The following is a 25412-nucleotide window of genomic DNA, read 5'->3' on the forward strand; positions in this document are numbered from 1 at the left end:
ATATTTGCTCCAAAATTCCCTAAGCACAGATGAAAATTTCAGTTCTAACCAACACATTTGTAACTTTAGATCCTGGAAGGCATCAAGCCAGGATCCATACATGTCTTTGGAATTATAAGTTCCATGGAAGCTCATGGGAACTAGCTGTCAAAATGCCTCATGTGTTTGGGCTGCATGAAAGTACAGTTTTCAGGTTACTGGGCTCTCATTGACTGTGAAAGATTTTATTTTTCTCTTTGAACCTGAGAAAATGCTTGCATTCTTTGCTCTAGATGAGTATTTCGTCTGTCCATGGCTTTTAATTGCTTTTGAATAGCTCCCTTCCACTTATCACTATCCTTAATTCAAATATGGGTTGAAAAATATTTATAAAGAACTCAATCCATCACCAAAAAGACAGTTTCTAAAGGTAAGTCCACATGGCTTGCTGTGATACAGACCTAATAACTGGCTTTTCAACCTGCAATAAATATTCTTTTCCCTGTCCTCTTCTGATTGCTCCATAATTAACACTAGAGAGACACCAGATTTAACTATCTGACAGATATTTATTTAAAATACCTTCTGCTGAATATATTAACATTTCTGTATCTACTTTTTTTAAGCAGCTTTGAGTTCTGCAATAAAATCAGATCCAGAGTTTGCTTATGTTAATACTCTAGCATGGTGGTATAGATCAATTTGGAAAAAGCAATGAATCAGTCATCTGCACTATAATTGTATGTGTTTACACTCTAGAAATACTTTTAGCATAAAAACACAATAGAAACATATGAGTCACATCAATATCACTTAAGCTGGATAAATTATGAGAGGAGGTTTGCTGGAAAGGACGATTTAATGCTCTCCATATATGTGTATATTTATACATAACTTAGTCCCTCTCCTGAGACTCTGCAAAAAGGCAGGACTGAAAATAGCTGCTACCTATGGAACTCACTGGTTTGTGAATGCAGTTGTGCCACTTGAAATGAAATGAAGTCAGTTTTATTGCTGGCTCCTTTGCTAGAAAAGCCTTTGTGTCCATTCTTTGTGCAGGTACAATAGACTCAAAGAATCACAGAACATCCTGAGTTGCAAGAGATCCACATGGATTATATACATGGAGATGCATCTGGAATAGAAGAATCTATTATAGATATGTTCTAATATTATTATCACAATATCTGGCTAGTTTCATATCAAGCCTGGTTAAGATCTGCTATTTATTGTCCAGCTTCTCCTAGGGAAAAATCCAGTGTGACATGCAAGGCATTGCTTTGAGAGGGTTTTATTTTGTTTGGGTTTTGTTTTCAGCGTATATGCTGGGGTCTGACAAGATGAACACTGTTTTCAAAAATAGCCAAGCTGCAGATGGAGGAAATTGTTTGTTTGTGGTATTCTCTATCAAAGAAGTGTCACAGATAGACGGGTTTTACTCAAATATTAGAGTTTTCACCCAATTCTCTGATTTAGCTGGGTAACAAGTGTATACTCAGGCAGCAAGACAGCTTGCTGTTGGCTATGTGTATCATGCTCAAAAGTACAGAGGGATCCCAACAAAGCCACTTGTAATTTACACTCACTAAATTGGATACAGATCCACCTTTTTTTTCCAACAGTAGCCTAGAATAACAAAGGTTTTGGGAAAAATGCCTGGTTTTGGTTGAAGGTTTCTTCTTGCTGGCTCTCTGCCACCACAAACACAGAGGGGATATAATAACAGCCATTTGGAGTTCTGTAAACCTTGTCATCTGAGGACCTCAGAACGCCTTCCAAGTGTTAATTAAACCCTCACAGCATCCCTGTGGCCGTGCATGGCAGATTCCAGGTCGCTGGGCTCTCCCCTGTGACCACAGTGGCTCCTCTGCTGCTCTGGGAGGGCTCAGACCCTTCTGCACCACAGGCACGAGCTCCATCCCAGGCCCTGTGCTTCCCACCCAGCCCCTCCAACACAAAACGAGAGGAATTTTTCAGACAAGCTGAACCCCGAGACTGTAATTGCAGTGGAGTTTTAGAGCATGTTAGCTTGTTTTCTGAGAGTAATGTTTTATTAGCAGCTTCAGACACAGCAGCTTCAAAAAAAACACACTCAGGTCGGTACAGAGAGAAATCACTCCTTAGAAGTGAAAAAGCACACAATGCCTCCCCATGTTGCTGACTCTAAGCAATAAAAAATCATGAGTTCACTCCAGAAAGTTATTTTAATAGTCTTTTTGTCTGCAGGCTTTTTGCTCCCTTCCCAGTTCTTGAGATATTACAGTTTTAAAGTTTCTTGAGGTGAGAAAAGATTTTTCCCGCAACCATAAAGAAATGAAAACAGATATTCTTTTCAAGTCACCAGAGTCATTAAGCTAGGGGGAAAAAAAATCAAATATTGCAAGACCAGATATAAAACCATGAGAGTTAACAGATTTGCTTGTTTACCTCTTTAGCACAACATTATTTTCTCTTGTCAGCTCTGAAAAGACACTCAGGCTCAAACCCTGTGCAGAAAGAGCTCTTGCTCTCTTACTGCACTCTAATAATCATCTTGCAACATGTCTTGGAATTTACCTGTGATAATCTCAAACAAAATTCCATCTGAATTCAGGTTTCATTTCTTCCCCCGTCCTGTGCACATTTCTTTAATTTACTGAGTGTGTAGAAATAATCCCTGCACTGTGCCCTGTGGAGACACAGGAGTGTCCACAGCAGGAAAAATGGAACCAGAGGAACTTTTGTGTCCCTTCCAGCCCCAGCCATGCTGAGATTCTGTGGATGCAGCACACACAGAGCTGGGCCTCGTTAACTCCTGTCAGGGCAGTTTGTGTTCTTAACTCTCATAATCCTGCCTTCATGTGAAAAAAATGCGTATTTTATGATTGGCTTTTCACAAATATTAAAATGAATATTGTATGTGTTGTGTTAGAAAGTTATGCTGGATTAATTCTCTTAATGGTGTGTTAAATATGGTTTTAGGTTATAACATAAGGTTAAAATAGAAACTGTGCTATGTAGGATACTTTTTTTAAGAGAGGACTCGCAGCGAGATAGCAGCCACAGGACACCTGAATCTTTCAGAAAAAGAGAATTTATTGCCCTTTTATCAAGTTCTGAAGACACTGTTATGATTCAGATGAAGAAGTTGACGATGACCAGACAGAATCCTGTGTTTGAATGGAATTTATGCATCATGTATGAGGTGTATGAATATGCAACAGGCTGTTGCTTTGAAGGGTTAATCCTCTGTTAACGTGTGTCCTCTTTTGGGCTTATTTTGCTCAGAAAAATGTATCCAGACAGTCCATAACTCTTTGTCTTTATTGTCTCATATTGTCCTAAATCCTAATTTTTATTACTCTAATTCTATTACTGTTTTTATTACCATTTTATTACTATTAAACTTTTAAAACTTTAAAAACAAGTGATTGGCGTTTTTCACAGTTCAGATCCCAGCAAGTCACCCATGGAGACAAGTATCACATGCAGACAACACTAAATATTTTCCAGTCAACCTTCTAGTTTCTTTGCCTTGAAATATCAATGTGCAATGTTTTATAACGCCAATAGTGCACTCTGAAAGACCAATAACTCCTGTCCACCTTGTGACCACAGAGGAAACTGCACAATGTTCTCCTACTGTAGAGTAGAGAATACAAGAAGTAGCTTTAAAATCAATCATTTGGATGCCATAACAGCCCCAAAGCAGGAGCCTAGAGATCATAGCCTGCCAAGAAGCTTCTTCAGGCTGTATTGCACATGCAAATCATAATGATATTTCCTCTGTGTTCAGCAGAAATCAGTGCAAACTGAAGGGGGTCTGAAATTGTTCTCTATTCCACTTTATAACTGAAGACAAACCAAATAACAAACTACATTTCCAGAAATTGCTTTCTCTGACATTGTTGTGATGAATAAGCTTCAGCAGTGTCACATATAGCACCTTTCCAGGTTTATAATTAGTCATAAACCACTAAAATATGTATTGTCTAGAAGCAAATATTATTTTCTTTGTATTGCCTCTTGGTGATTGGCATGAAAGTTATGAAAGTCTCACTGGGTAACAAAATATAACACCTAAACATCTTGATTTTCTTTTAAAGGCAAATACAATTTTCAATTCATGGTGTTGTATTTTTGACTATGGTAAGGTATTCCGAACTGTCTCAGATAAAAGTTGCAGAAAATTTTAGTTGTGATTTTTTTTTCCCAGGGAAGTTTTTCTTGGAAAATTCCCCTTCCATTCATCTGTTGCACCACATCTAACACAGTATCTGAGAGCCTTCAAGCATGCAGTAATAAAAGTAACTTTTTTTGTTTTCTGAACACTTTGCAGTGTGCACGTACAGGAAAAATTATTTATATGATATATTTGTTATTGGGGCAAGTTCAAGGAAACATACACTGCACATGGGGTGGTTCTTGCACCTGTGGGGGTTTATGATTCAGATTTTAAACATTAATGAATGTCCATCTAATTGAGGCATCCCCCAGCTGTAGCTTTTCAGACTTACTGATGATGGAGCATCATTAGAAATCAGAGTCTTTCTTGTAGCACCTTCTGTTGGTCACTACATTTTAAGTAATGATCCTCCAAAAAAACTAAACAGCTCCTAATTTCTTCTTGTAAGTCAGTCCCAGATGTGCTTTCCATCATCCTCTTTCCTTCCCCAGCTCATGACAGGCCAAGTGGCAAATCCTGCTTTTCCCTGTAACTCGGCAGTGCTCTGACCTCATCCTTCCCATTTATTTCTCCTTCTGGACAGTTTTAAGGACTCCAAGGCCCAGCTGCTGAAGACAACCCCTACAATATCTGCCACTTTGTTATTCTCTAGGAACTATTTAGTGGAAAATAGTATGCTCATCTAGGTACTTACAAATGTTGGCATGAATTCACCACGCAGAAATTGTGTCAAAACAATCTAGATGCCTCCCACCAGGGATGGGAAGGTTTGGGGACAAAGGGGAAGCAGTTGAAAGCAAATCTTTTGAATTTTTGTACTGTTTTTGACATTGCTTTATGTGATGTTCCCACAGGGAAAATTAGGAGAGGGAAGGGGCAAAATTATTTGAGGTACTCATCAACAGTGGCTTGTTATCAAATTAGAGTGAGATAACAAGCAGAGTTTTCAGGGAGTTCTGCTCTGCTTTAGATTGTATTGGGAGTCTCCACTAAAACCTCAGCAAAGGAGTAAAGGCTGTCCAATGAAACCACAGATGACACAGCTTCCAGAGGGACAGAAACCACTCAGAAGGACAATATGATACCTACAAAAATCTCAATTGCAGTTCTGTGGATAGTTTCAGTTCTTCTGGGAAGATCCCAAAGAGTAATGATGGCAATGTATAAGTTTTTCCAGGTTTATTTAGCCTAAACCCAAGAATTCTTGGGTTATAGGGGGGATAACCCAAGGATATAGGAATATAGGGGATATAGGAAGTTTTAAAGATATGAAAGGCTGTTAGAGACAGAAGATGATGCAGTGGACAGAAAAAGGCACCTCAGGCTTACAATATTATGGCCCAGATCCGAAAGGTAGTAAGGAATCTCACACCACTGACAGAGTGGTGACCCTCTGTAAGTCTAGGTCAGTGTTAGGAACTTATTTAAGTCTCTGCTCTTCATTATAACTCTGAACTGCATCACTGTCCTTTGTTCCATTTCATGTCCCAAGAGTAAAAACAGACAATTCCTCTTCTAACCTATCACTAAAATGTGCACCATGCATGAAGCAATGGATCTAGTAAATACAGTCTGTAAACCAATATATAGGTCTCTTGACAACTTTACACCACTTTTCAGCTTTGATCATAATTTAAAAGGTGGCACTTATGTGTATCGTGACTGCTCCCGTTTCAAAGTCTTGTTTCTCATGAAAAAGGTGTCTTTGAAGCTAACAGCCATCAGGGTATTGCATTAATGCTATATTGACTCAGCCTTCATCCTTCCAAGGTGTATAAATTGAGTTGCATGCAGGCAGATGTATGATGAGGCCTTTCAAAGGAGATATCTGTGTGCTCATTATCATCACTATTACTCCACGTGTCCCAGGAAGACATCATTGTGGGACATAGCAAAGCACAGAAATGAGGGACCTGGGAGATCAGACTGATGATCCTGTCATGACCTTGGACACGTAATTTTCCCTTCCTGTGCCTCAGTTTCTGCTTTTATGAATTAAGATAATGACACTTTGCAGACTGCATTAATATCTGCAGATGAAAAGCATTGCCTGAGAGACAGCTATTGCTATTATCTTTATAGGTATTTTATTTGGGCAAAATATTTTCCACCCCTAAGTGCCAAGAGCTTGCAGCTTCAAATAGGAAGCAGAAAGCTTTCTACTCTTTCTAGAGAAACAGAGACACACAAATCAAGCACAATTCCTTTGGTCACAATGGAAATTTGTAGCTAAATTGAGGATCCAATTTGCAAGTCAGTGTTTTTAAGCATAGGCTTTTTCAGGTGTTCTCCCTGGACATTAAAGATTTAGTGGGAGTTTTCATGAGAGTGGATTTGTGCCAATATCCATGACTAGAATTTTTCCCTTCCTCCCAACCTGTGCAGAAAACTGTTTGCTGATATTTTGCTGGCCTGCCTGGCACCCCAGAGGTGACCATAGAGGAGTAAAGCTGCACATTTTGTAAATTATACAGACCCTTTCATGCTTTGAAACAGCAATCAAAATCTTACACAGCTTTTCCAACCATTTATTTGAACGGAAAGTGCACAAGAAAGAAATTCAGCACCTGCTGCAAGGTGCAGGGGTTTAGAAAAGCCCCAGGAACAAAGCATGGCCATTCAGATGAGAGGGAACATCAAATTTTGAAACTGGGTCAATAGACTGGGGTATAAACCATCCCTGTTTTGCACAGAAGCTTCTTTTCATTGTCACTCTGACCAAAGGGCAAATCTGGCATCATGTAAATTATTACATTTAGCTGCTGTTATAACCACATTACACACCTTTCCTCTTGGCTGCTCTTTCACCTCACCACCTCTTTCTCCCTCACATCCTTTGTTTCTGAACTTCTTTTCCTCCACATTTCATTCCCCAGTGCTGTTCTCCCTTTGAAATGTAGTGGGCCAAGCCCCATTCTGTTCACCAGAATAATAATCAATGTCTGAATAATATCATTGATACTGAAGTATCAGTACACTCCTCCCACAGATTAAACTAAAACTGGGGGGGCTCAGATTTCTGGCTCACTGTTTTAGGCTGTTGATGTTTGTGAATTCCAACAGACTGAATATCACCATATGCTTTATTTGCATGCAAGTTAACATTATCTTTGAAGGCTTAGGTCTTGGAGGTCAGATAGATATAGTGAGTAAGTGGATCTCAACCAGGAACTCCAGGTGGGCACCAATACAGGCTGGGGGCTGACCTGGGGATCATGGAAGCACCAAGCTGTTCAGGAGCCCTGGAGGCCGAGAAGGCCAATGGTATCTTGGGGTTCATTAGGAAGAGCATTGCCAGCAGGCTGAGGGAGGTGACCCTGCCCCTCTGCTCAGCCCTGGTGAGGCGCATCTGGGGTGCTCTGCCCAATTCTGGGCTTCTCAGGACAAGAGAGACATGGAGCTCCTGGAACAAGTCCAGTGGACAGTGACAAAGGGGTTGAAGGGACTGGAGCATCTCTCTGATAGGGAAAGGCTGATGGAGCCTGGACTGCTCAGGTTCCAGAAGAGGCAGATGAGAGGGGACCTCATCCATGCCTCTCAGCATCTGCAGTGTCAGAGGAGGGATGCAGGCTCTGCTCGGTGGTGCTGAGCAATTGGACAAGATGCAAAGGGCAGAAATCAATGCCCAGGAAGAAACTGATGCCCAACAAGTTCCATGTGGACATAAGGAAGAACTTTAATGCTGTGCAGTGCCCTAGAACTGGAGCAGATTGTCCAGAGAGGGTGTAGAGTCTCTCTCACTGTAGATATTCCAGAACTGTCTGGACACATCCCTGTGCCATTTACTCTGGGATAATCTTGCATGGGCAAGGAGGTTGGACCACACAAGCCACTGTGGCCCCTTCCAACAAGACCCATTCTGTGGTTCTGTGATTCTGTAAAGAGATCTGGAGAGCTGAGAGAGGAGGAAGTCTAGGTGAAACACCCTTCTTTTTGGGGCAGGTGGGACTAGTCTTCAGGCAAGCTGACTGAAACATGTATTCCCATTTTATTGCTAAAATCTGTGTGGACATGCAGTATAAATGTAGGTTATTTAAATAAATAAAGCATAATGATAATAAAACAAAACCCACTTGTTTTGGCACAGTTACAAAATGAAGGGGAAGGACTAAAGAGTAGTTACAGGCTTTTAATAACACAATGTTGTAATTTAGGTTTCCTTTACAAAATAGTGCCCAGTATCTACTATCTCATGATAAATAGAAGCTGTATCGCATGACACTTGTGAACAATGGGTGAAATGGATATTAGAAAAATCTCATTTATCTTCTGCTTTATTCTGTGATAGAGGTCCTTGTCACCATGGCTATTATGTGGCTAGCCCCAGAAAGGCCACGTCATTAGTTTTCTTTATCAAGATAGCAAGGTCTCCTTTAAAAGGACAGCACTTGGACTTTAGATTCAAATAGAAAATAGATTTCATTATGTGAATGCTCCTATCTCTGTTTTTGCTGCTTAAATACATAGGTTATTTTCCACAGCTGCCAACCAGATGAAATTAACACCCCTGTGATGAGGAAGGTGTTCCTGGAACAGAAATTTTTAGAAAATGGAATTTTATGAGCAGTTTGCTTGTATTTGTCTCATACATTTCTTTAGAGCATGTGGCATTTCTTAGTTAAAAAAACACACAAAGGGGAAAAAATAAATGAAAGCAACTCTCTGTATATTCTGTAAATCTATTTTCCCTTTTGTCTTTTCCACTCACAAATACATCTTCCTCTTGTCTGACAACCACTTTGAAAACTTTCCTCTGTTGCCACCAAAGCAACCGTGTGAGTGTCAACAAATCTGTAATGATTTAGACTATGTCAAAGAGAATGCAACATTTTTGTCTCTTTTCAAAAATCTTAATGACAGGTAGATAAAGTTGGACAACACTATCTCTATTGGCTTTCTCTGAGTTTTGATGGGCATTTTTCATTGAACAAAATAGCTTGTTCCCCTTCTGCAGCAGGAAAGGCAGGGGAAGGGTAGCTGCAAAATCTGATAGTGCCACACAGTTGTATTAACCATGTCTAGTTCTCTGCCTAATTAAGAATATTTTGGATTTAATGATATAGAAGATCAATGATTACAAAATAATGTTGTTTTTCCTTTGTCCTGAATGATGATATAATAGCAATTAGCTCTCAGGATACTCTCCTAGCTTTAAATAGGTGATTAAAAGCACCCTCTCATTTGCTAACTCAGAAGAGAAGAGCCTTAGAGGTAAAAGGACACTGGATCTGTCAACATTATTAGCTTAAATAAATAAATCCCAAAAACTTCTTTAACTGCATTTTAAATTAGGATAACATTTTAAAATGCAAAAAAAAAAATTTACATTAATACAACATTAAGGTTAGGAATTTTATTGCACAAGATCAGGAAATGAAAAAGATAATAAATCTCCCTCAATAATAATCTATATCAGGTGCATGTATTCAATGAGTAACCTGAGAGATAAATGTATCTGAATATATTGAAAATACCCTCAAAATAATGTGCCAAATACATTTGCTAGGAATTAATTAGGTATGGGGAGGTTGAAAATCCTATCTATCTTGTATTTACCATTTTGAAAGTTAAAGAAGTGAAATGACATTGTTGTTTTTCCTTGAAGTTGTTGCATATCCCACTACAAACCTTCTGGGAGTAGTTTACCCATGTGTAATGTCCACTAAAGAACAGGAGCAGTCGTGTTCCAGAGGTCTGCTACAGAACTACCAACAAGAAAGTAGAGGGTGGTTCTTCAAGGAATTTTCAAATTTTAACAGGGGCAGAAGATACCAGAAAAGGAAGATAAAATAGATCACCACAGTGCATGGACAGCCATGGACACTGAGCCCCTCCTGCCTGGAATCCCTTGGATAAATGACCTGCAGACTCTTTGATCAAACCAACAGTGCAGAACTCCTTGTCAGGCTGACTATGCCTAAAGTGAGCTTGTGCTCCTTCAATGCCAGTTTTGCTACTCCCCTACTAGGGGTGATTTTCCTTTTGGAATTTGCTCAGTGCCTAGGAAATCAAGAAATCAGAGATAGGAATGGAAAATGAAGATTCTCTAGCACTTCCTTCCTCAGTCTGCTCCTACCTTTCTAGTCAAGCAGATGTTTTCTCAAGGTGGTTCTTTAATTGTAGGGCCCTTAAAAGTCACATTCCTATTCCATTGGAGTACAGACCACTCTTGAATAGATTTTGTGCCAGAAAAAGTTCTGTCAAATCAGTAACACATTTCACATTTGTTACTACATTGTGTTGGTCAGCATGTCATTAGTAATGGATGCACATGAGCTGAAGAAATCAAGGAATCACCTGAACTTACAATAATTTTTAATTCCTAATGGAAATTTCCGTTCAAGGCTCTGAATATTAGTTTTGGCTTGGGCCAAAGCCTCAACGGCAGCAAAAAACAAGAGCCTGTAGGAGCTCTTGTGTAAACAGATAAAGCAAAGTGGGGAATAAAAGCTGTGGAGGCAGAATACAGATGTGGAAAGATGAGAGGAATAGCCTAACAAGCAAAGATGATGGCAAAGCTGGGAATAGAATCAACTCCACAAGCTCTCAGGTCAGGGTAAAATCTAGCAATTTTACACACCAATCTAGGTTTGGTGTGTAGCCCTACTGGGAGCCTATTCAATTTGTTGATCTATCGCAAGAAGTTCAAGAATGGGGGGAAAAAAAATGTTTGCTTAGAACCACTTGTTTGAAATAATAATTGGATGGGGGGAGGATATCTTTAAAAATATATTGCATATATTGATCACCCCCATGGTCCAGATGACCACCACACAGACCAGATTATATAAATACCATAAGAATTCATTACACAACAAATCTTTATTTACCCTTCAGAATATTAAATTGATCTCCTCTGAACTTTGGACTCTTAACAATCAAAAATATTATTGCTTCCCATTCAAGGCAACTGCAGACATACCAGGGATTCTGCTGATGGAAAGACCATGACCTTATTTATTATACCACCTGTGTACTCCTGAGAACCCTATAATTGAAACATTACACGTTGACTCACCTTTTTCTCATGATGTATTGTAACTTCTCAAGGCTAGAGTTTTCAATCATGGGTTTTCAGAGTTATATGAGTGAAACAGATTTTTAATCTATTCTGCTATGAGACAGGCTGGTTCTTCTCAAGAAACTCTCTTTCCCGGTTGTTTTTTATTTCATTAAAATGAATGTTCTAAAAAATTCCTTTTTCTCCTATAGTCCTGTTTATTCTTCAATGAAATTTTGCTACAAGGTTTTCTATTATCTCTATTGAACCAAGTAGGGTTCAATAGTGTAGAGGAGCCAATAAGGACTCCAACATTGCACACACTGTTACCCCCTCCCTCAAAGAACCTAAACTGATACATAAAGTAATCTTAATGATAACCAGACAATGTTTTTGAGCTTCTGATCACCCTGGCTATTTTTTTTCATATTTCATCACTTAATGCTCATTAATTGCTTTTTAAAAACTTGCTGAAAATCATGTCACCTCCTGTAGGAATAGCTGTTACAAGAAGTTATAGAGGAAGCTACTCACAGGTGACAAGGTTACTCTTAAGTGTCTCAAACACTGAAATCTACTAAGGTAGATCAAGGTAAGGAATTATTATTGACAACCATTTTGACTGGAAGCATTTAATTCCCCTAATTCTCTGAAAAAATCTCTTGTTTTTGAGAAGGGGCATGCCATTCCTCACCTAAATTTCCTGGCATCATTTCCAGCATCTTTCCTCTTAATAAAAAGAAGTTCCAGAACACTACCTCCATATTTTACATATTTAAATAATGAATGTCTACTGAAAGAATGTGCAAAAATTATTCTTGGCTTTGGTTACTAGAGAAGTTAACATAAGCTACTTAGATTACTATTATAAAAATGTTATTCAAATGTTTTTACTAATGTAAGTCCATATTGAGAGCTTGATCATGAATGGCTTTTGTTCTTCAAGTTCTTCTTGACCTGCATAATCCTTTGGTTTAAATTCTTGAGGGGAAATAAAAGCGCATTAAAGAAATCATGCTCTGTATACAAATAATTTTTCATTATTAGCATAATGAAGGAGCATTCCTTCCCATTATGCACTGATTTCTTCTTACACTGAAATTTCCTCACATCCAAAAAATATAGAAACTTGAGTCACCAAGGTCTGAAGTTTGACAATGTGTTAAAGTATTTTTTCTGCAGTAATTTAAAGTAGGCTGTGCCAGTTGCTACTTTTTCTGTCAAACCAGAAGATTTTTCCAAAAGAGAAAAAATACATCCTGCCTCTTTTGCTGGCCTGTGAACAACTTCCCAACTGCTTTCTGTTTAAAAAAAAAAAAAAAAAAAAGGATTTAAGAAAATAAAAACTGAAGGGAAGTCTAAGACAGTAACAGAGATATCCACATTCTGCTGAAGAGATGACAAGGTATTTCAAATTTTGAAGAATACTCTACTAACAAAGTAGCAAAACTGGACAGAGGAAAGGCAAGAGACCATTAGGATGTCCATAGTGCCATGGAAATCCTTCCTGCCAAGGAGTGCCTCTTTTTGCCTTCCAGAGTTTATCCTGCTTAACACTGCTGGCGACTGTTCTGCTGATAGTGATGAAGTTAATGGTTCTGGTACCATCAGTTAATCAGGAGAGATTCCCATTTTCAGAGATCCATATTCATTCTCGTAGGCGATTATTCTCGGGAGCTTTATCGTGGTTTGTAGTCATCAGCTGATGGTAATTACGGAAGAAAAATATTTCAGATGAAAGAGAGATGGAGATTGAGTGGATTGAGCAAGGTCACTGAAGCGATTTGGGGATTACTTTCCCAGTCCAATTCCCATCTCCCATCTCCCAAAACATATTCATCTGCTGGATGTATTCTTCCCTTGAAGACAGAAGGCATAAATATTACTGCACAACTTTTCCTTTACTCTGGGAGTGTGGTAGTGTACTGCCACCCTCTGCTGGAATATACATGGACCAAGCCATTTCTCCACCTCCACACATCTACTCAGAAAGAACAGTAGGGATTGTGTTGCATTTTCTTGCTCAATATAGAAAAAAAACTAAAGAACCTGAAAGGCCAATTTATTATTAAGCTTAAAAAAAAAAATCAGAATTTGTTTGTAATAAGTTTTATGACAAGACTATTGTATACTAGGTACATTAAATTCAATTTCTACAACTCTACAGAGGAATTTGGTCAGGGAGCTTTGATGTTCCTGGTTGCAGAGTTGTGATCGTCCAGGGATTCAACTTTATAATCATGGTGAATGCATTCAGACAAACCTCCAGTTATGACTTCCTGCAACACTTTCTAACTCTTCTAGAGAACCCTTAAAATCAGAAAGAGACACAAGATAACCTACTGTCCTTTCTTTATATGAACCACTGTCTATCAGGTTATAAGCCAGAATTTCCTACGTCGTTACAGTGGAATCAATCTTTTGAGTTATTAAGGCAAACAAAGGGTGGATTGAGATGGGCGGGCAAGAATAAATTATTTAAACAAGATCAAGAGATCAACAACTTTGCTTATATATGTTTGCTCTAAAGAGGCACAGCAAGGCCATTTTCAAGTGCAAAAGTTGGAACTTCCATTTCTGCTTGCCCACTTTGGTGGCTTACATGCAGGCGAAAAATGCTCAGTCCTGTCTGAGTACCTAACTTCTCCAAATATTCAGCACCAAAAGGCTGAAAACAACAATATCACTCTGAAACCTTAGTTTTCCATAATCACTAATGCACAGGATGAGTTCAGCTTCTAAAAAAAAAAAAAAAAAACAAACCCAAAACCTGTGCTATTAAGATTAAATTCTGACCATATGGGAGTTGCGAGAAGGTCTCAGCACAGGAATATTCCATCATGTTAATTGATTACTGCAATATGCTGCACATGAGGGGAAGGAAGGCAAAAGAATGTTATGAAGATGTTCCAGCAGGTCCCATCTTTGAGTAATGCAGATTACTGAGGATTTATTGCCAAAGAATTTACTGCTTTTATTCACATTTGGCTCTGATTTAAGGATCTGATCCAGACTCTTGAAACAAATGGTAGACAAAACCTTGACAGTACTTGAGCTAGGATCTTTACAAAATGAAGTTAACTGTTGAAAACAACACTTAGCTTATTTAGAACAATCAGATTTTTGCACCTGGCACTCCATAGCTCTTGGACAATGCTGACTAAAACAATTCTGTGCTAGGATACTCCCATGACCACAGTCTGTGAATGACCATCTAGGGTTTTTGTACTTTTTATTTTACAACTTGGAATTATATTAATTAAACAAAAATGGAAAACATTGGTTTTGCGTAATCACCTATCCATAAAGTGTTGTTCACATTTGCATCTAATTTATTTCAAATCTAGGTTGTATTCATTGTTATTTCCATCCAAAAATGCTTTCCTTCTGTGTTTGAACCTTAGCCACAGCCAGGGGGAAAAAAAAATCAAGGAAATTATTGTGTAAGCAAGGGAAAAACCATGACAGTTTAGGAGGGAAAGAGTAGCATAAGGAGAGAGTTGGGTTAACATTAAAGCTCTGCATTTCAACGTCTTCACGATAATTTGGAATTTAAAATCAATTCAAATTACTAACGTGAGAGAGCTTTCAATGAAATTATGGAGACTGGATTTATGAGGCATCTGTGCCATAAACTGAAGCTTAACTGCATTACTGTGGCCAAGGTGCTGAATTAAAGGGAGCCAGAAGGGGGACAAGGAGGAGAGACAAGAGGTATCGCCTCTAAAACCTCTATAAATCTCACCTCCCTCCTTCCTGCTGACATCATTAGATTCCTGCTTTGCCACTGAATAGTCTCAGGTATGGCTTTAGCATTTGACAAATGACAGCAATTTGAGGGTTTTATACTTGTGGATACATTGTAGGACTTACTGTGGGACTTTAAAGCATTTTTCTTGTAAATCAAATATTACCTTGGAAAATAACAATACCGGCAAATGAAAACAGTGAGGTGCCACTCAAAGCTACAGTCCTGCTTTAGTCATGTTGCTCTTTGAGAATCTAAAGCTTTTAATCATGCCAGGTTGCCACATTTTGGGTCAAAATTCATGGGTATTTACAGATATTATTTTGGCCACTGGAGAGTTCACTTACTAATACAATAGAGATTCTATTGAAGCCATGGAAATTTTTGCAGTATTTTTTGAATGCACTACAATGACTGCAAAGTTCAAACATACCTGAGTTCACATGTGACAAACTTAATGAAAAATGGACTTAATTTGCAATGATTTTGTGTCTTTTGTTCTTCTATATTTGGTCTGTGTGGTGTTTATTAGGAATTTATTTACTATAAAAGCAGAATATTTTGATTGCTTAATATCTTCATAGCAATAACTTGTGTTGATTTTTCTATTAGCGTTCTAACCTTGAATTAATAATTAAATAAATGACTTCATACACCTATGCTATTTTCAGTATCCAGTCAAGGCCAATGTGGTCTTATCAGAGGATACAGACCAACAATTACCTGCTTAGAGATTCATTCAATAAGGCAATTCTTCATTTTTCAGATGAATTATTGAGTAAATACCCATGAGATACCAGTCTAAACTATAAAACCAAGGCTGTTAGAACCTAGTCTTGGGTTTATTTCCTCCTGGCTTTCAGGAGAAGCCTAAGGCCTGGCAGCAAACATCAAGGGTAAGTTCTGTTTCCACCTTCTCCTCTGCATGTATGCAGTAACCTAGCATTGAGAGGGTCAAGAAAGCAAGAGGGGCGAATAATATCTGTAGCAGACAATTGTAACCAAATAAAATCTGAAAATGGCACCAACTACTTGCTGTTGGAAATAACCACTGCAAAGATGTGCTTTACTTTCATGAGCAAGTGTGATTTTACAGAGTGCACCACATGAAAGCCTAAGCCTTTTGAATATTCCTTCAGCAGTAATATTCCTCCTGTTGACAAATCTTTTAAATACCTTAGGCAAGCATTACTTCATGCAAATCAGATTTTCAGAGGTGCTGTGTGAGAACACATGCATCAGACCCAAATCCACCAGGATGCCAGGGATAAACCCATGTTACCAAACCATGGGAAGATCAGAACTGGTTTTAAGAGGCAGTCCTGCTGGAATGCAGATTCATTTCTCCGTAACACCATTTCCCAGACAGATCTATTTCTGAGTATCAAGCTTTTAGTTCATCTTAGTTTGTATTTCTGAACCCATGACTGTCAGCCACATATTTGAAAAGCCATGTATTTCTCAGGCATTTAAACTAACCTGTTCATGGATATGCATGGCTTGTAAACCTCCTTCCATATACCAATCTTAATGAGATTTTGCTCTTCAGCCTTCCAGTTACGGGCAAAACAATCTGGTTTTGTGACTCTGGTGTGTCTGCTTCGAATGTGAAATAGGCTGGCATGTTTCTGTCTCTCATATTTGTATCTGGGTGAAAATTTACGTTATGCACAGAGAAGCACAGTTTAAAATCAATAATAAAAATACTTTCATCTAAGTTTTCAGGATTTCATTTATTTTCAGATGTTTGTATGGATAAAAAATTTTACCACAGTTTATTTATCAGAGTCTAGAAAATGGAGAAATGTAGGAGTCTAGAAAATGGGGCTCAAAAAAAAAACAATACCTCTATCTAATTGTTAACAACAATTGTGTCCAAAGTAAATCCCACTTAATATGGACTAGAGGACGTATAGGTAATTTCCAATTTAGGCAGAATGCCAAACAGCACGATAGATTTTATATTTCTCTCCAGGTGTGTAAATTGTTAATTAAACAAATTCAATTAGTTAAGTGAAGTATAAAGGATTGTATCCCAATAATGCTCAGCATTTAACCTTTACCTCTAGCTATGGATTATTAGCAGTATGAAGTGTCTTTTGTGCAGCCTGAGAACTCATCCCTGGGCTCCCTGGGTGCTGGCTGTGGACATGCTGATGTGGATGACACACTTCTGGCCAGCTGACCCATGTAATCTGTCCTTCTGCATGCTGCACTCTTGTAAAAGGAGACAAATACTCTTAAATTACCATCGGGATAGTTTAACACATTTCAATTTGCATTTACAAGAGGTGACAACTGTGCTTAGAGTCAAATTCTGTCGAAGTTTATCAAAGAACCTTCATTTACTGGCAGCAACATGTGAGCACTGGACGAGATTTCACGAAGTTCCTTCCACCCTATATTTTCCCTGCAATTCTAAGAATTATATAATCGAATGACTAAATTGAATAAAAGCTTCTCAACCAGTGAGCTCTGACAGCCAAAAGTAACCAGACTATCTCAGCTGGAGCTATCATCACTGTGCTGATGTTACAGTAGATCTTAGAGTCATAGGCTAAAGGTTGGGAGAGATCTCTGAGATCATCGAGCCCAACCTTTGAGCAAACACCACTGTGTCAACTAAACCATAGCACTTAGTGCCATGTTGAGTCATTTCTTGGACAGTCCCAGGGAGATAGTGAATCCACCACTTTCCTGGGCAACCTTTTCCAGTGCTTGACCACTATTTCAGTGAAGAAATTCCTCCTGATGTCCAACCTGGACCTCCCCTGGTGCAGCTTGAGACCATGTCCTCTTGTATCACTGGTGTTGCATGGGGTTCTTGTGAAGGAACTCTTGAAGGGAAAGGGATTTTGGGCACCAATAAATAACCATGGTGCCAACTCAAAGAGGTTATCTGGAAACACCTGTAGCCCAGAATTGCTAACCTGTTATGTCCCTGAACTGCATGAAGCTTTTAGTGCTGCTGAAGAGTTTCTTTGAAGAATTCCTCTCGTTGAGGAAGGAGATTTTGGAATGGAGATATTACAGAGCTCACTGGTGAGGTGGTGGTTATAGCCCCAAACTTCATAGGTTTAAATCTCTGAATTTGTTATAGGACTGCATCTGCTTTATAATAACATGATGATTTTTCTTCACAGACTGGTGGTCTCAGTTCAGAGCAAAAGTCTGACTCTGTTTATCTGAGCTAAGAATTCCCAATTCAAACCCAGGAATTTTTAGATCAGACAGACTGAGAAGCCCAAAACAGACAAACGAGAAGTCAGATGACTCAGAGGACTTAGTCCTGGACCACTTCTTTATCTCATAATCTTTGAAAATTACAAGTACACATGCCCTACAAAGTTAAGCCAAATTAAAATGGTTTTATTATTGATTTAAAAAAATCTAAAACCTCAGAATCAAATGCAGAACACTCACAGAGTGTGTCACAAATTGAATTCATTCTTTTCAAAGAAACATTTCCATTCAGGAAAAGAAAATCAATTTTTTTTAATGTAGTAGGCAGACAGATCAATTTGTTGTAGAGCTGTTGTTCAAGGAATCCTCAAAGTCTGATATTATCAAGGTTAAAAAAAATTGACCTAATTTAGATTTTTTAAATATGTAAATTATACTCTCATCTGATTTCTGATGTGAGTCGGTCAAAGAGTGGGACTGCAGCACAGGAATCAGTTCACAGATGGTTTGTGGGGGTTTTTATTTATCTTGGTTTAACTTTCATCATGGTGGTATTGAAGAGCCCTTTTGAGAGCCTGGTTCTGTGTGGGCAGGCGAGGAAGGGGATGGACCCTGCAGGAGCTGGAAGGGCACAGCAGACAGACAGGAGGCAAATGGGAAACCAAGAAATGGATACACATGAAGTGAACAACCACTGGGGGAGGAAAAAGGACTTTTGGTTCATGGCTCACTTAATTAATCAAGGCAACAACACACAGGCACCACACCAGAAGATTTAATTTTGGGAAATTTTCGAGCCACAAAAATGCATACCCAAAAATAAAAATATAAACAAACTACCAGTCTAGAAAACATATGCCAATAATTCTGAGGTTTATATTACTTTTGCAGTAATAAAATCCTTGGTAGTTTCACCCTTGTTTTTGGCATGCTCAGCTTGGATCACTTTAACACAAATTGCAAAATTCCAAACATTTGTGATGCTTGTCACAGTTTGCCTGCGTTTTGGGACTTCCTATCACCAATGTTTAGCTGAGGATTTTCATGGACTGCATATTCAAGTAGGATTATGCTTTCCCTGTCCTAAAACAGAAACCTAAAGCTGGTGACTGGAACAGCCTGAGAGCCTCTACATCACTGTCAAACTTGTTTTCCATATGATCTGAATCTGGAGAGCAGGCACAAGGTTACTTTGTATTTAGATTAATGAATGGGAATTCTCTGCTTTAAATATTTCCTATTGACTGAACAACAGTGATATTTCTGTGTTGCTCATATCCAAATGCTATTCAACTCCTACATTCTCCTAAGTAGCCATTGGCTCAGGTACCAAAATTTCTTTTCTCAAGTGGGATAATGCCATTCCTGGAAACATTCAAGGCCAGGTTGCTCTGGGTTCTGAGCAACCTGATCCAGTTGAAGGTGTCCCTGCATTGCAAAGGAGTTGGAGCAGATGAATTTTAAAAGTCCTTTCCACCCTAAACCATTCTGTGGTTCTATAATATCATTTTCTTCAATGAAGCTCCACACCAGTCACCAAAGGAATAGCAACAGCACCCACCTCTCAGTACATCAAAAATTTTCTTTCCTTGCAGCTGTGATGGGCAAGGTCTGTGTAGGACCTGGGTTATGGCTATCATCCTCTTTAGCTACATTTTTCTTTGAAAGAAATAAAATCCCATCCAGTCATTTCATGACACCTTTTGAGTTCCATGGTGTTGGTAGCATGATAAGATTTTGCTTTCTAAACATAGACACCTCAAGTGAGTATTAATAACCTCCTAATGTTTTTATCTCATTCACATATAAGCCCAACTTTGAGCATGCAAATAACTTTTTGAAGTTGGTGGGAATTTGCCTGTGACATCCTACATTTGCTTTAGCCCAAATGTGCATTATTGGGGCACCTAATGATTTTTGTCCTGACCATTTTAATGCCCATTCTAGCGTCTGTCATGCATGAAATTCCTCTTACTGACACACTTATGTGGATAATCTGGCATTTAACTCCTATCTGTACTGAGTCAGGTGCATTTTGCTTTCATCTTTATTCTAAGCCAATATGGTATTTTCTGATTACCTTTATCAATCTCCCTGTGCTAAATTTGAGTATATTCACTGAACAAACTGCACTATAAACAACCTGTTTGGTATGTAGATAAGAACTGGATCCTTGTAATCCAAAATTGTTATTACTTCAGGCCCCAAAAGTGTAATTTAAGATCAAAGCTTGAATTGGTATCATAAATGCAATTCAAATAAAAGGAAAACCTGAATGATTTTCAGATAAATAAAATCAGGCTAAATAAATGTAAATCTATAACAATTTAGCTCACATAATTTAGTGTATTTATTTAATTTTGTATTTTTTGTTAGGTCTACAAAAAGAAAGTACTCAAGGTGTTAATCAGTGGAACAGGTGAGAGCTGAGAGTACAAGTTTTTCCTAGTACTTCAGAATTTTATAACAATCACTCCATTTTTCTACTGTATGCAACAGTACAGTATAATAATATAATATAATATCATATAATATCATATTATATCATATTATATCATATTATATTTAATGTCATATTTAATGTCATATTTAATATATAATATAATATAATATAATATAATATAATATAATATAATATAATATAATATAATATAATATAATGTATATTCTAACTTCTAAATCTGATCTGCTACAGTTTCACACATTCTTTTGTGTGCTTTATTTTCCTTTACACAATTTTCCTAGCTCATGTCCATTACTTTTCATATCTTTAATACTCATTGTTTTACTTGTTTTAGGTAAAAACTATTTACAACATACACACAAAGAAAGAGCACCATTAGCAACAAAATATTTTTAGGTAGTAAGGAAAAAAAAAGAAAAAAAGTTCTACAGTTTGATATGAATTGAAATGTTGATAAATAATAAAATATACATGATGGACCAGCTCTATAAACAGCCCCAGTATATTGGTCAGTGTTTTGAATATAATTTTGTTGTTTTCACTTAAATATAAACTGATGCAAGCATCAAAGTCATGCATGCAACTTTAGTTTAGTCTACCCATGATCATGCAAACTTATCAACAGAATTTAATAAATAACCGAAATGGAATTGTACACTCCCAAACGTGGTTAAATTTTACTTTTTCTTTCTGTAATAAAGGTTTCATAACATTTACAAGAGCTAAAGAGCTAGAAGAAAAGTGACAGCTAATATACATATTTTCTTGATCATCATTTGATAAATATATTTTTTCTTCTTTCCTTAGATATTCAGCTCTTTTCAACAGAATAACAAGGAGTAGGTAAGTTACAGTGATGAATTATTCTTTCCAGTTGCATGTTCTATTTATAGCCTTTTCATCCATTAGAGCTTTTAATTTGTCTTGGGTTTGCTAGTTTTCACACTCTCATGTATTTTTTACAAAATAATTTATTGCAATCTATATTTCTTTCTTTTCAAAATTATAATCCAATTACTTTCTCAGTAAACAAGAATTCCTCCTTTTTATGTGAAATGAACTACCAGCCAAAGCAGTTTCTGATTAGACAAGCTAATTTTGAAAGAACAGATAGAGTGAAGCAATGAACTGGATAGAAATAATAATGGAACATACCTTGTTAGATAACAAATGGAACAGACTTTGGAGACAATTAATGCATGAAATACTTAATGCTGAGGTATGTTAAACAAATTTTGCCTTATTTATTTGCTGCTATAAATCATAGCTAGTTTCCTTAAATAATGTGCTCTAACCACCTAGGTTACGTCATATTTCTGTAAATAACTGCTGTGTTCTTTACTGGAAACCCCAGAAACCTTTTTAGGATGGGCATGTATATATTTATATATGCATAGATATAAATATAGACAGATCAATTGATTGATCCAGTAAGGGAAACTGGTCTAACAATGTTTGGAATTACTTTTTCTGGGAAATACTTGCTAATTTCATCCAATGGATAAATATTATTTCTTCTACTTTGGGTTTTTTAATAAGTTACAGATTGAGAGGTCATTACTTGCTGGGGCTGATTCTGTTTTGAGCCTTCTGCTAAAGTAGCACTTTTTATTGGGTTTGTTGTGAAGAGAGGTGTGTCAGGCCTTGTTCCTCAATTTCCTGCACTTGAATAAATCCTACCTCCTTGACTCTGAGTATCAGCTCTTTACAGTCCAGTTGGAATGGCATAAGGATGAGATCACTTATAAATAGGAGAAAACATCTTCCCTCACTAGCATTGCGTCCAACTCAAGTTTGAGAGCCATCAAAAAGACTTCATTTTAAATGTGTGCTATTAAAGATATTAGCGGGAAGGTAGCAAAAACCACCAGTACCATGAACAGTTAATCCTTAGCCTTGAAGAAGGGAAGGCAATCATGAGTCTCTAACTCTTCCTGCAGTCCCTGTGGGTACCCACATTATGCAGATTACACTGTTTTCCTGTGCTCTTATAACTTCTACTAAACCAGTCCAGTTTTACCTAATGCTTTAATAATAAAGACTTCTGGAGTTGGTGTTTATGGAGAAATAAAACCAATCCTCCTAAATGTGTGAATGGGTTTTATTACAAAAGTATTAACCCATTCCTTCTGTGTTTCCTGCTTCCTGCTTTCAGTTTTCAGCACTAATCACATGAATGGTAATATTTCTTGGTGAATGGTAACCTATCTCTAAGCACAGAATATAGTGATTTTATTTTTACTTCCAGATACTTCCCCTTATTAACTTTCTTTCAGAGATTTTGCTGCCAAATCCCTCTTGTCTCTCCTGTCTGTATATGAAATCATCTCAAGCTGCCTTCTCTCCCTTACACAAATTGAACCTTAGTACTGATCCAGTAAAATAATTTCATAGTTTCAACATCCTACTTTACTTATGAATCTCTGCCTAATTCTGTATCATTTCTCATCTCCTCTATTCAGTTTTCCAATAAGGACTTTTGATTTCCTCTTGAGAGTTCCTACCTTGCAAGAAAGTCCATTCCAAGATCATTACCTTTCAGGCCTTGTGATTTCTCTTAGAGTACCCACTCCTGTCCTGTGACTATCCAATTTACCTTGAGATTATTTTCATATAGATTAGAGCCCTTCTGCCTTTTAGAAGTCCTTAAAATGTCAGAGAACCACTCTGCCAGAGAACACACAAATGTAGTTACAACTGAACGACAACTGTTAATAAACATGACCAAATCCAACTTGGCCTGCCTGCTCCCTCTCATTCTATATGAATTCAGTTAAGAACAGAACTTAAAGATTTAAGAGGCATCTAGGTTAGTGGAAAGGTGGGTCACAGACAAGACAGTCATTGCATGTGTTATTTGTACATCCTATTTTCATTTCTCATGGGATCCGTTGCCAGAAAAAGACTTTTGCCTTCCCATGTCTCAATCAGAACCTCCAGGTGCTGCATACTCCAGTCAGATGTGACATAATTTAATAATTGCTGTAATGTGGGCTTCTATTTGGATATTATTTTCTTCCTGGCCAGCTGTAGGTGCAGAGCAAAAGATTCAGCACCCAGGCAGGTTGTGCTTTAAGATTCAGCATGTGCAATGAAGGGATAGAGACAAGCCTTGGAGCTCAAATTGAAATCTCTCACATGGAAACACCAAGGCTGATGTGCTGCTATTTTAGCCTGGATAAGTTGGAGAGACAAGGGTGGAAAGACCCCTGAATGCAGTAACCAGGGTGATGGGAGAGCAAGAACCATTCTGAGGAGGAGAAGAACTGATGGAGGCAGATTGTAACAGGAACCAGCAGTGATTTCAAACAATTATTTTATCAAAGCTCCTCTAGCACAGCCCTGTATGGGGCCTGGGGATCAGGGAGTTCTCTGAGGAGTGATGGTGAATGAAGAAGATCATTCTTTCAATGAAGATTTCAAGGCTTGCCTGTATTTCATTAGAAAGTTGAGTAAAATCAGCTCATTTCTGGGAAATCGTTCTGCTTTGATGAACCATCGTTTTCTAAAGGAAAAATATTTGTAGGAAGACAAATATTCTGTTGATTATTTTGACCATCCTAATTTTCAGATCTTGTGCTATTTCTCTCTGCTCTTTGACTTGCAGGAATTGTCATTTTTAGTTACATTTGCACATTGCCTCAACACTGGCTGGAGGCCATAGATTACAGCACAAATAACCATAGAAATTGAGAGATTTTGGATGGTTTTTGCTTCCTATCTAATTAATGAACCCCCTAACTAATGCTGCCAGAAACTGAGACTGTCACATGACTGATCAGTCCTGAAAAATGGAACCATAATGCAACATTTCAATGTTGATATGTTCAACATGTTTCAATATATTTTTTGGTATTGCTGGCATAGAAATATAGCACAACAAAACATTAAATTGCTAAGTGGGGATAGTTTATACCCAAGCAAAGTACAATCACAAGTGCAGACACTGTTCTCCTCTCTTTTGTGGCAAAGCTGATTTAAATTTAAGTTTAGTTAACACTTTTTAATTTATTTCTCCTTTTAATTTCCTCTTTTCATATAGGGAAAATTACGATCTTATGAAGCTGACATTAAACGATCAAACAATATTGAACAACCTAATGAAAATCTTAAGCAAAAGTCATTGTGAATTAGGTATTTGCTAAACTGACAACACAAGCCTTTGTAAACCTGATATTGTTCTTATGTAAACTCATGAATGGAGACTTTCTCAAATAAATTACTTAATAACATCAGAGTCATTGGCTGAGTAAATATATCCCAGGGGCGCATACTAAGATTCCTGAATTTAAATGTTGAATAGAACTTCATATTTGTCACCTTTACTAACGAGTTTTTCCTTATGAAATCATTATTAGCATGAAAAAGTTAAATTTTGTATCTAATTTCTTGAATTAATGCTGTTTGAAGACCCTAAGGGTTTGAAAGTTCTTTCACTGGAATTCATCATTTACATAATTTTCATAGCCCCAACACTTTGCTCTCTGCTATGAATGCACATTGAGGGGTTTTTATGCATTAAAGCAGCAACTTCTATTTTTCTCCACACAAAACAATTAAGAGAAGAATAACAGGTAATAAACATTTTTAATCTTTAATATTACATTAACAGTGAAGTGCCATATTTCATGCTTTCACAGCCACATTGCATGCTGAATGATGCATTTTTGGTCCCTCACTATGAAGATATTTGATTAGAAAAGAAAAACAATTGAGTTATTTGAGATCAGTGGAGCTTTCCATCATTTCCTGCTTGAGAAACTTGCGAGTGCACAGCAGCATGGCCAGATTTTTAAGCAGACTAGACCATATTTTCTCAACTCTACATTATCATAGTTCAGCCATGATCTATGACTGTTTACTTGATTTTTTT

At 37.6% G+C, this 25412-nt stretch overlaps 1 protein-coding gene across 1 annotated transcript in view; it reads left to right on the forward strand.

Moving 5' to 3' along the window:
* CELF2 (CUGBP Elav-like family member 2) overlaps positions 1–25412 on the forward strand; it is a 553419-nt gene that overhangs the window by 76381 nt on the left and 451626 nt on the right. The window contains exon 2 of the mRNA XM_058022005.1: positions 21347–21382. The gene's annotated coding sequence lies outside the window, so the exon portion shown is untranslated. The remainder of the gene's footprint in view (positions 1–21346; positions 21383–25412) is intronic.

This window comes from Melospiza georgiana, chromosome 4 (genome assembly GCF_028018845.1).
Source record: "Melospiza georgiana isolate bMelGeo1 chromosome 4, bMelGeo1.pri, whole genome shotgun sequence".
Lineage (NCBI taxonomy): Eukaryota > Metazoa > Chordata > Aves > Passeriformes > Passerellidae > Melospiza > Melospiza georgiana.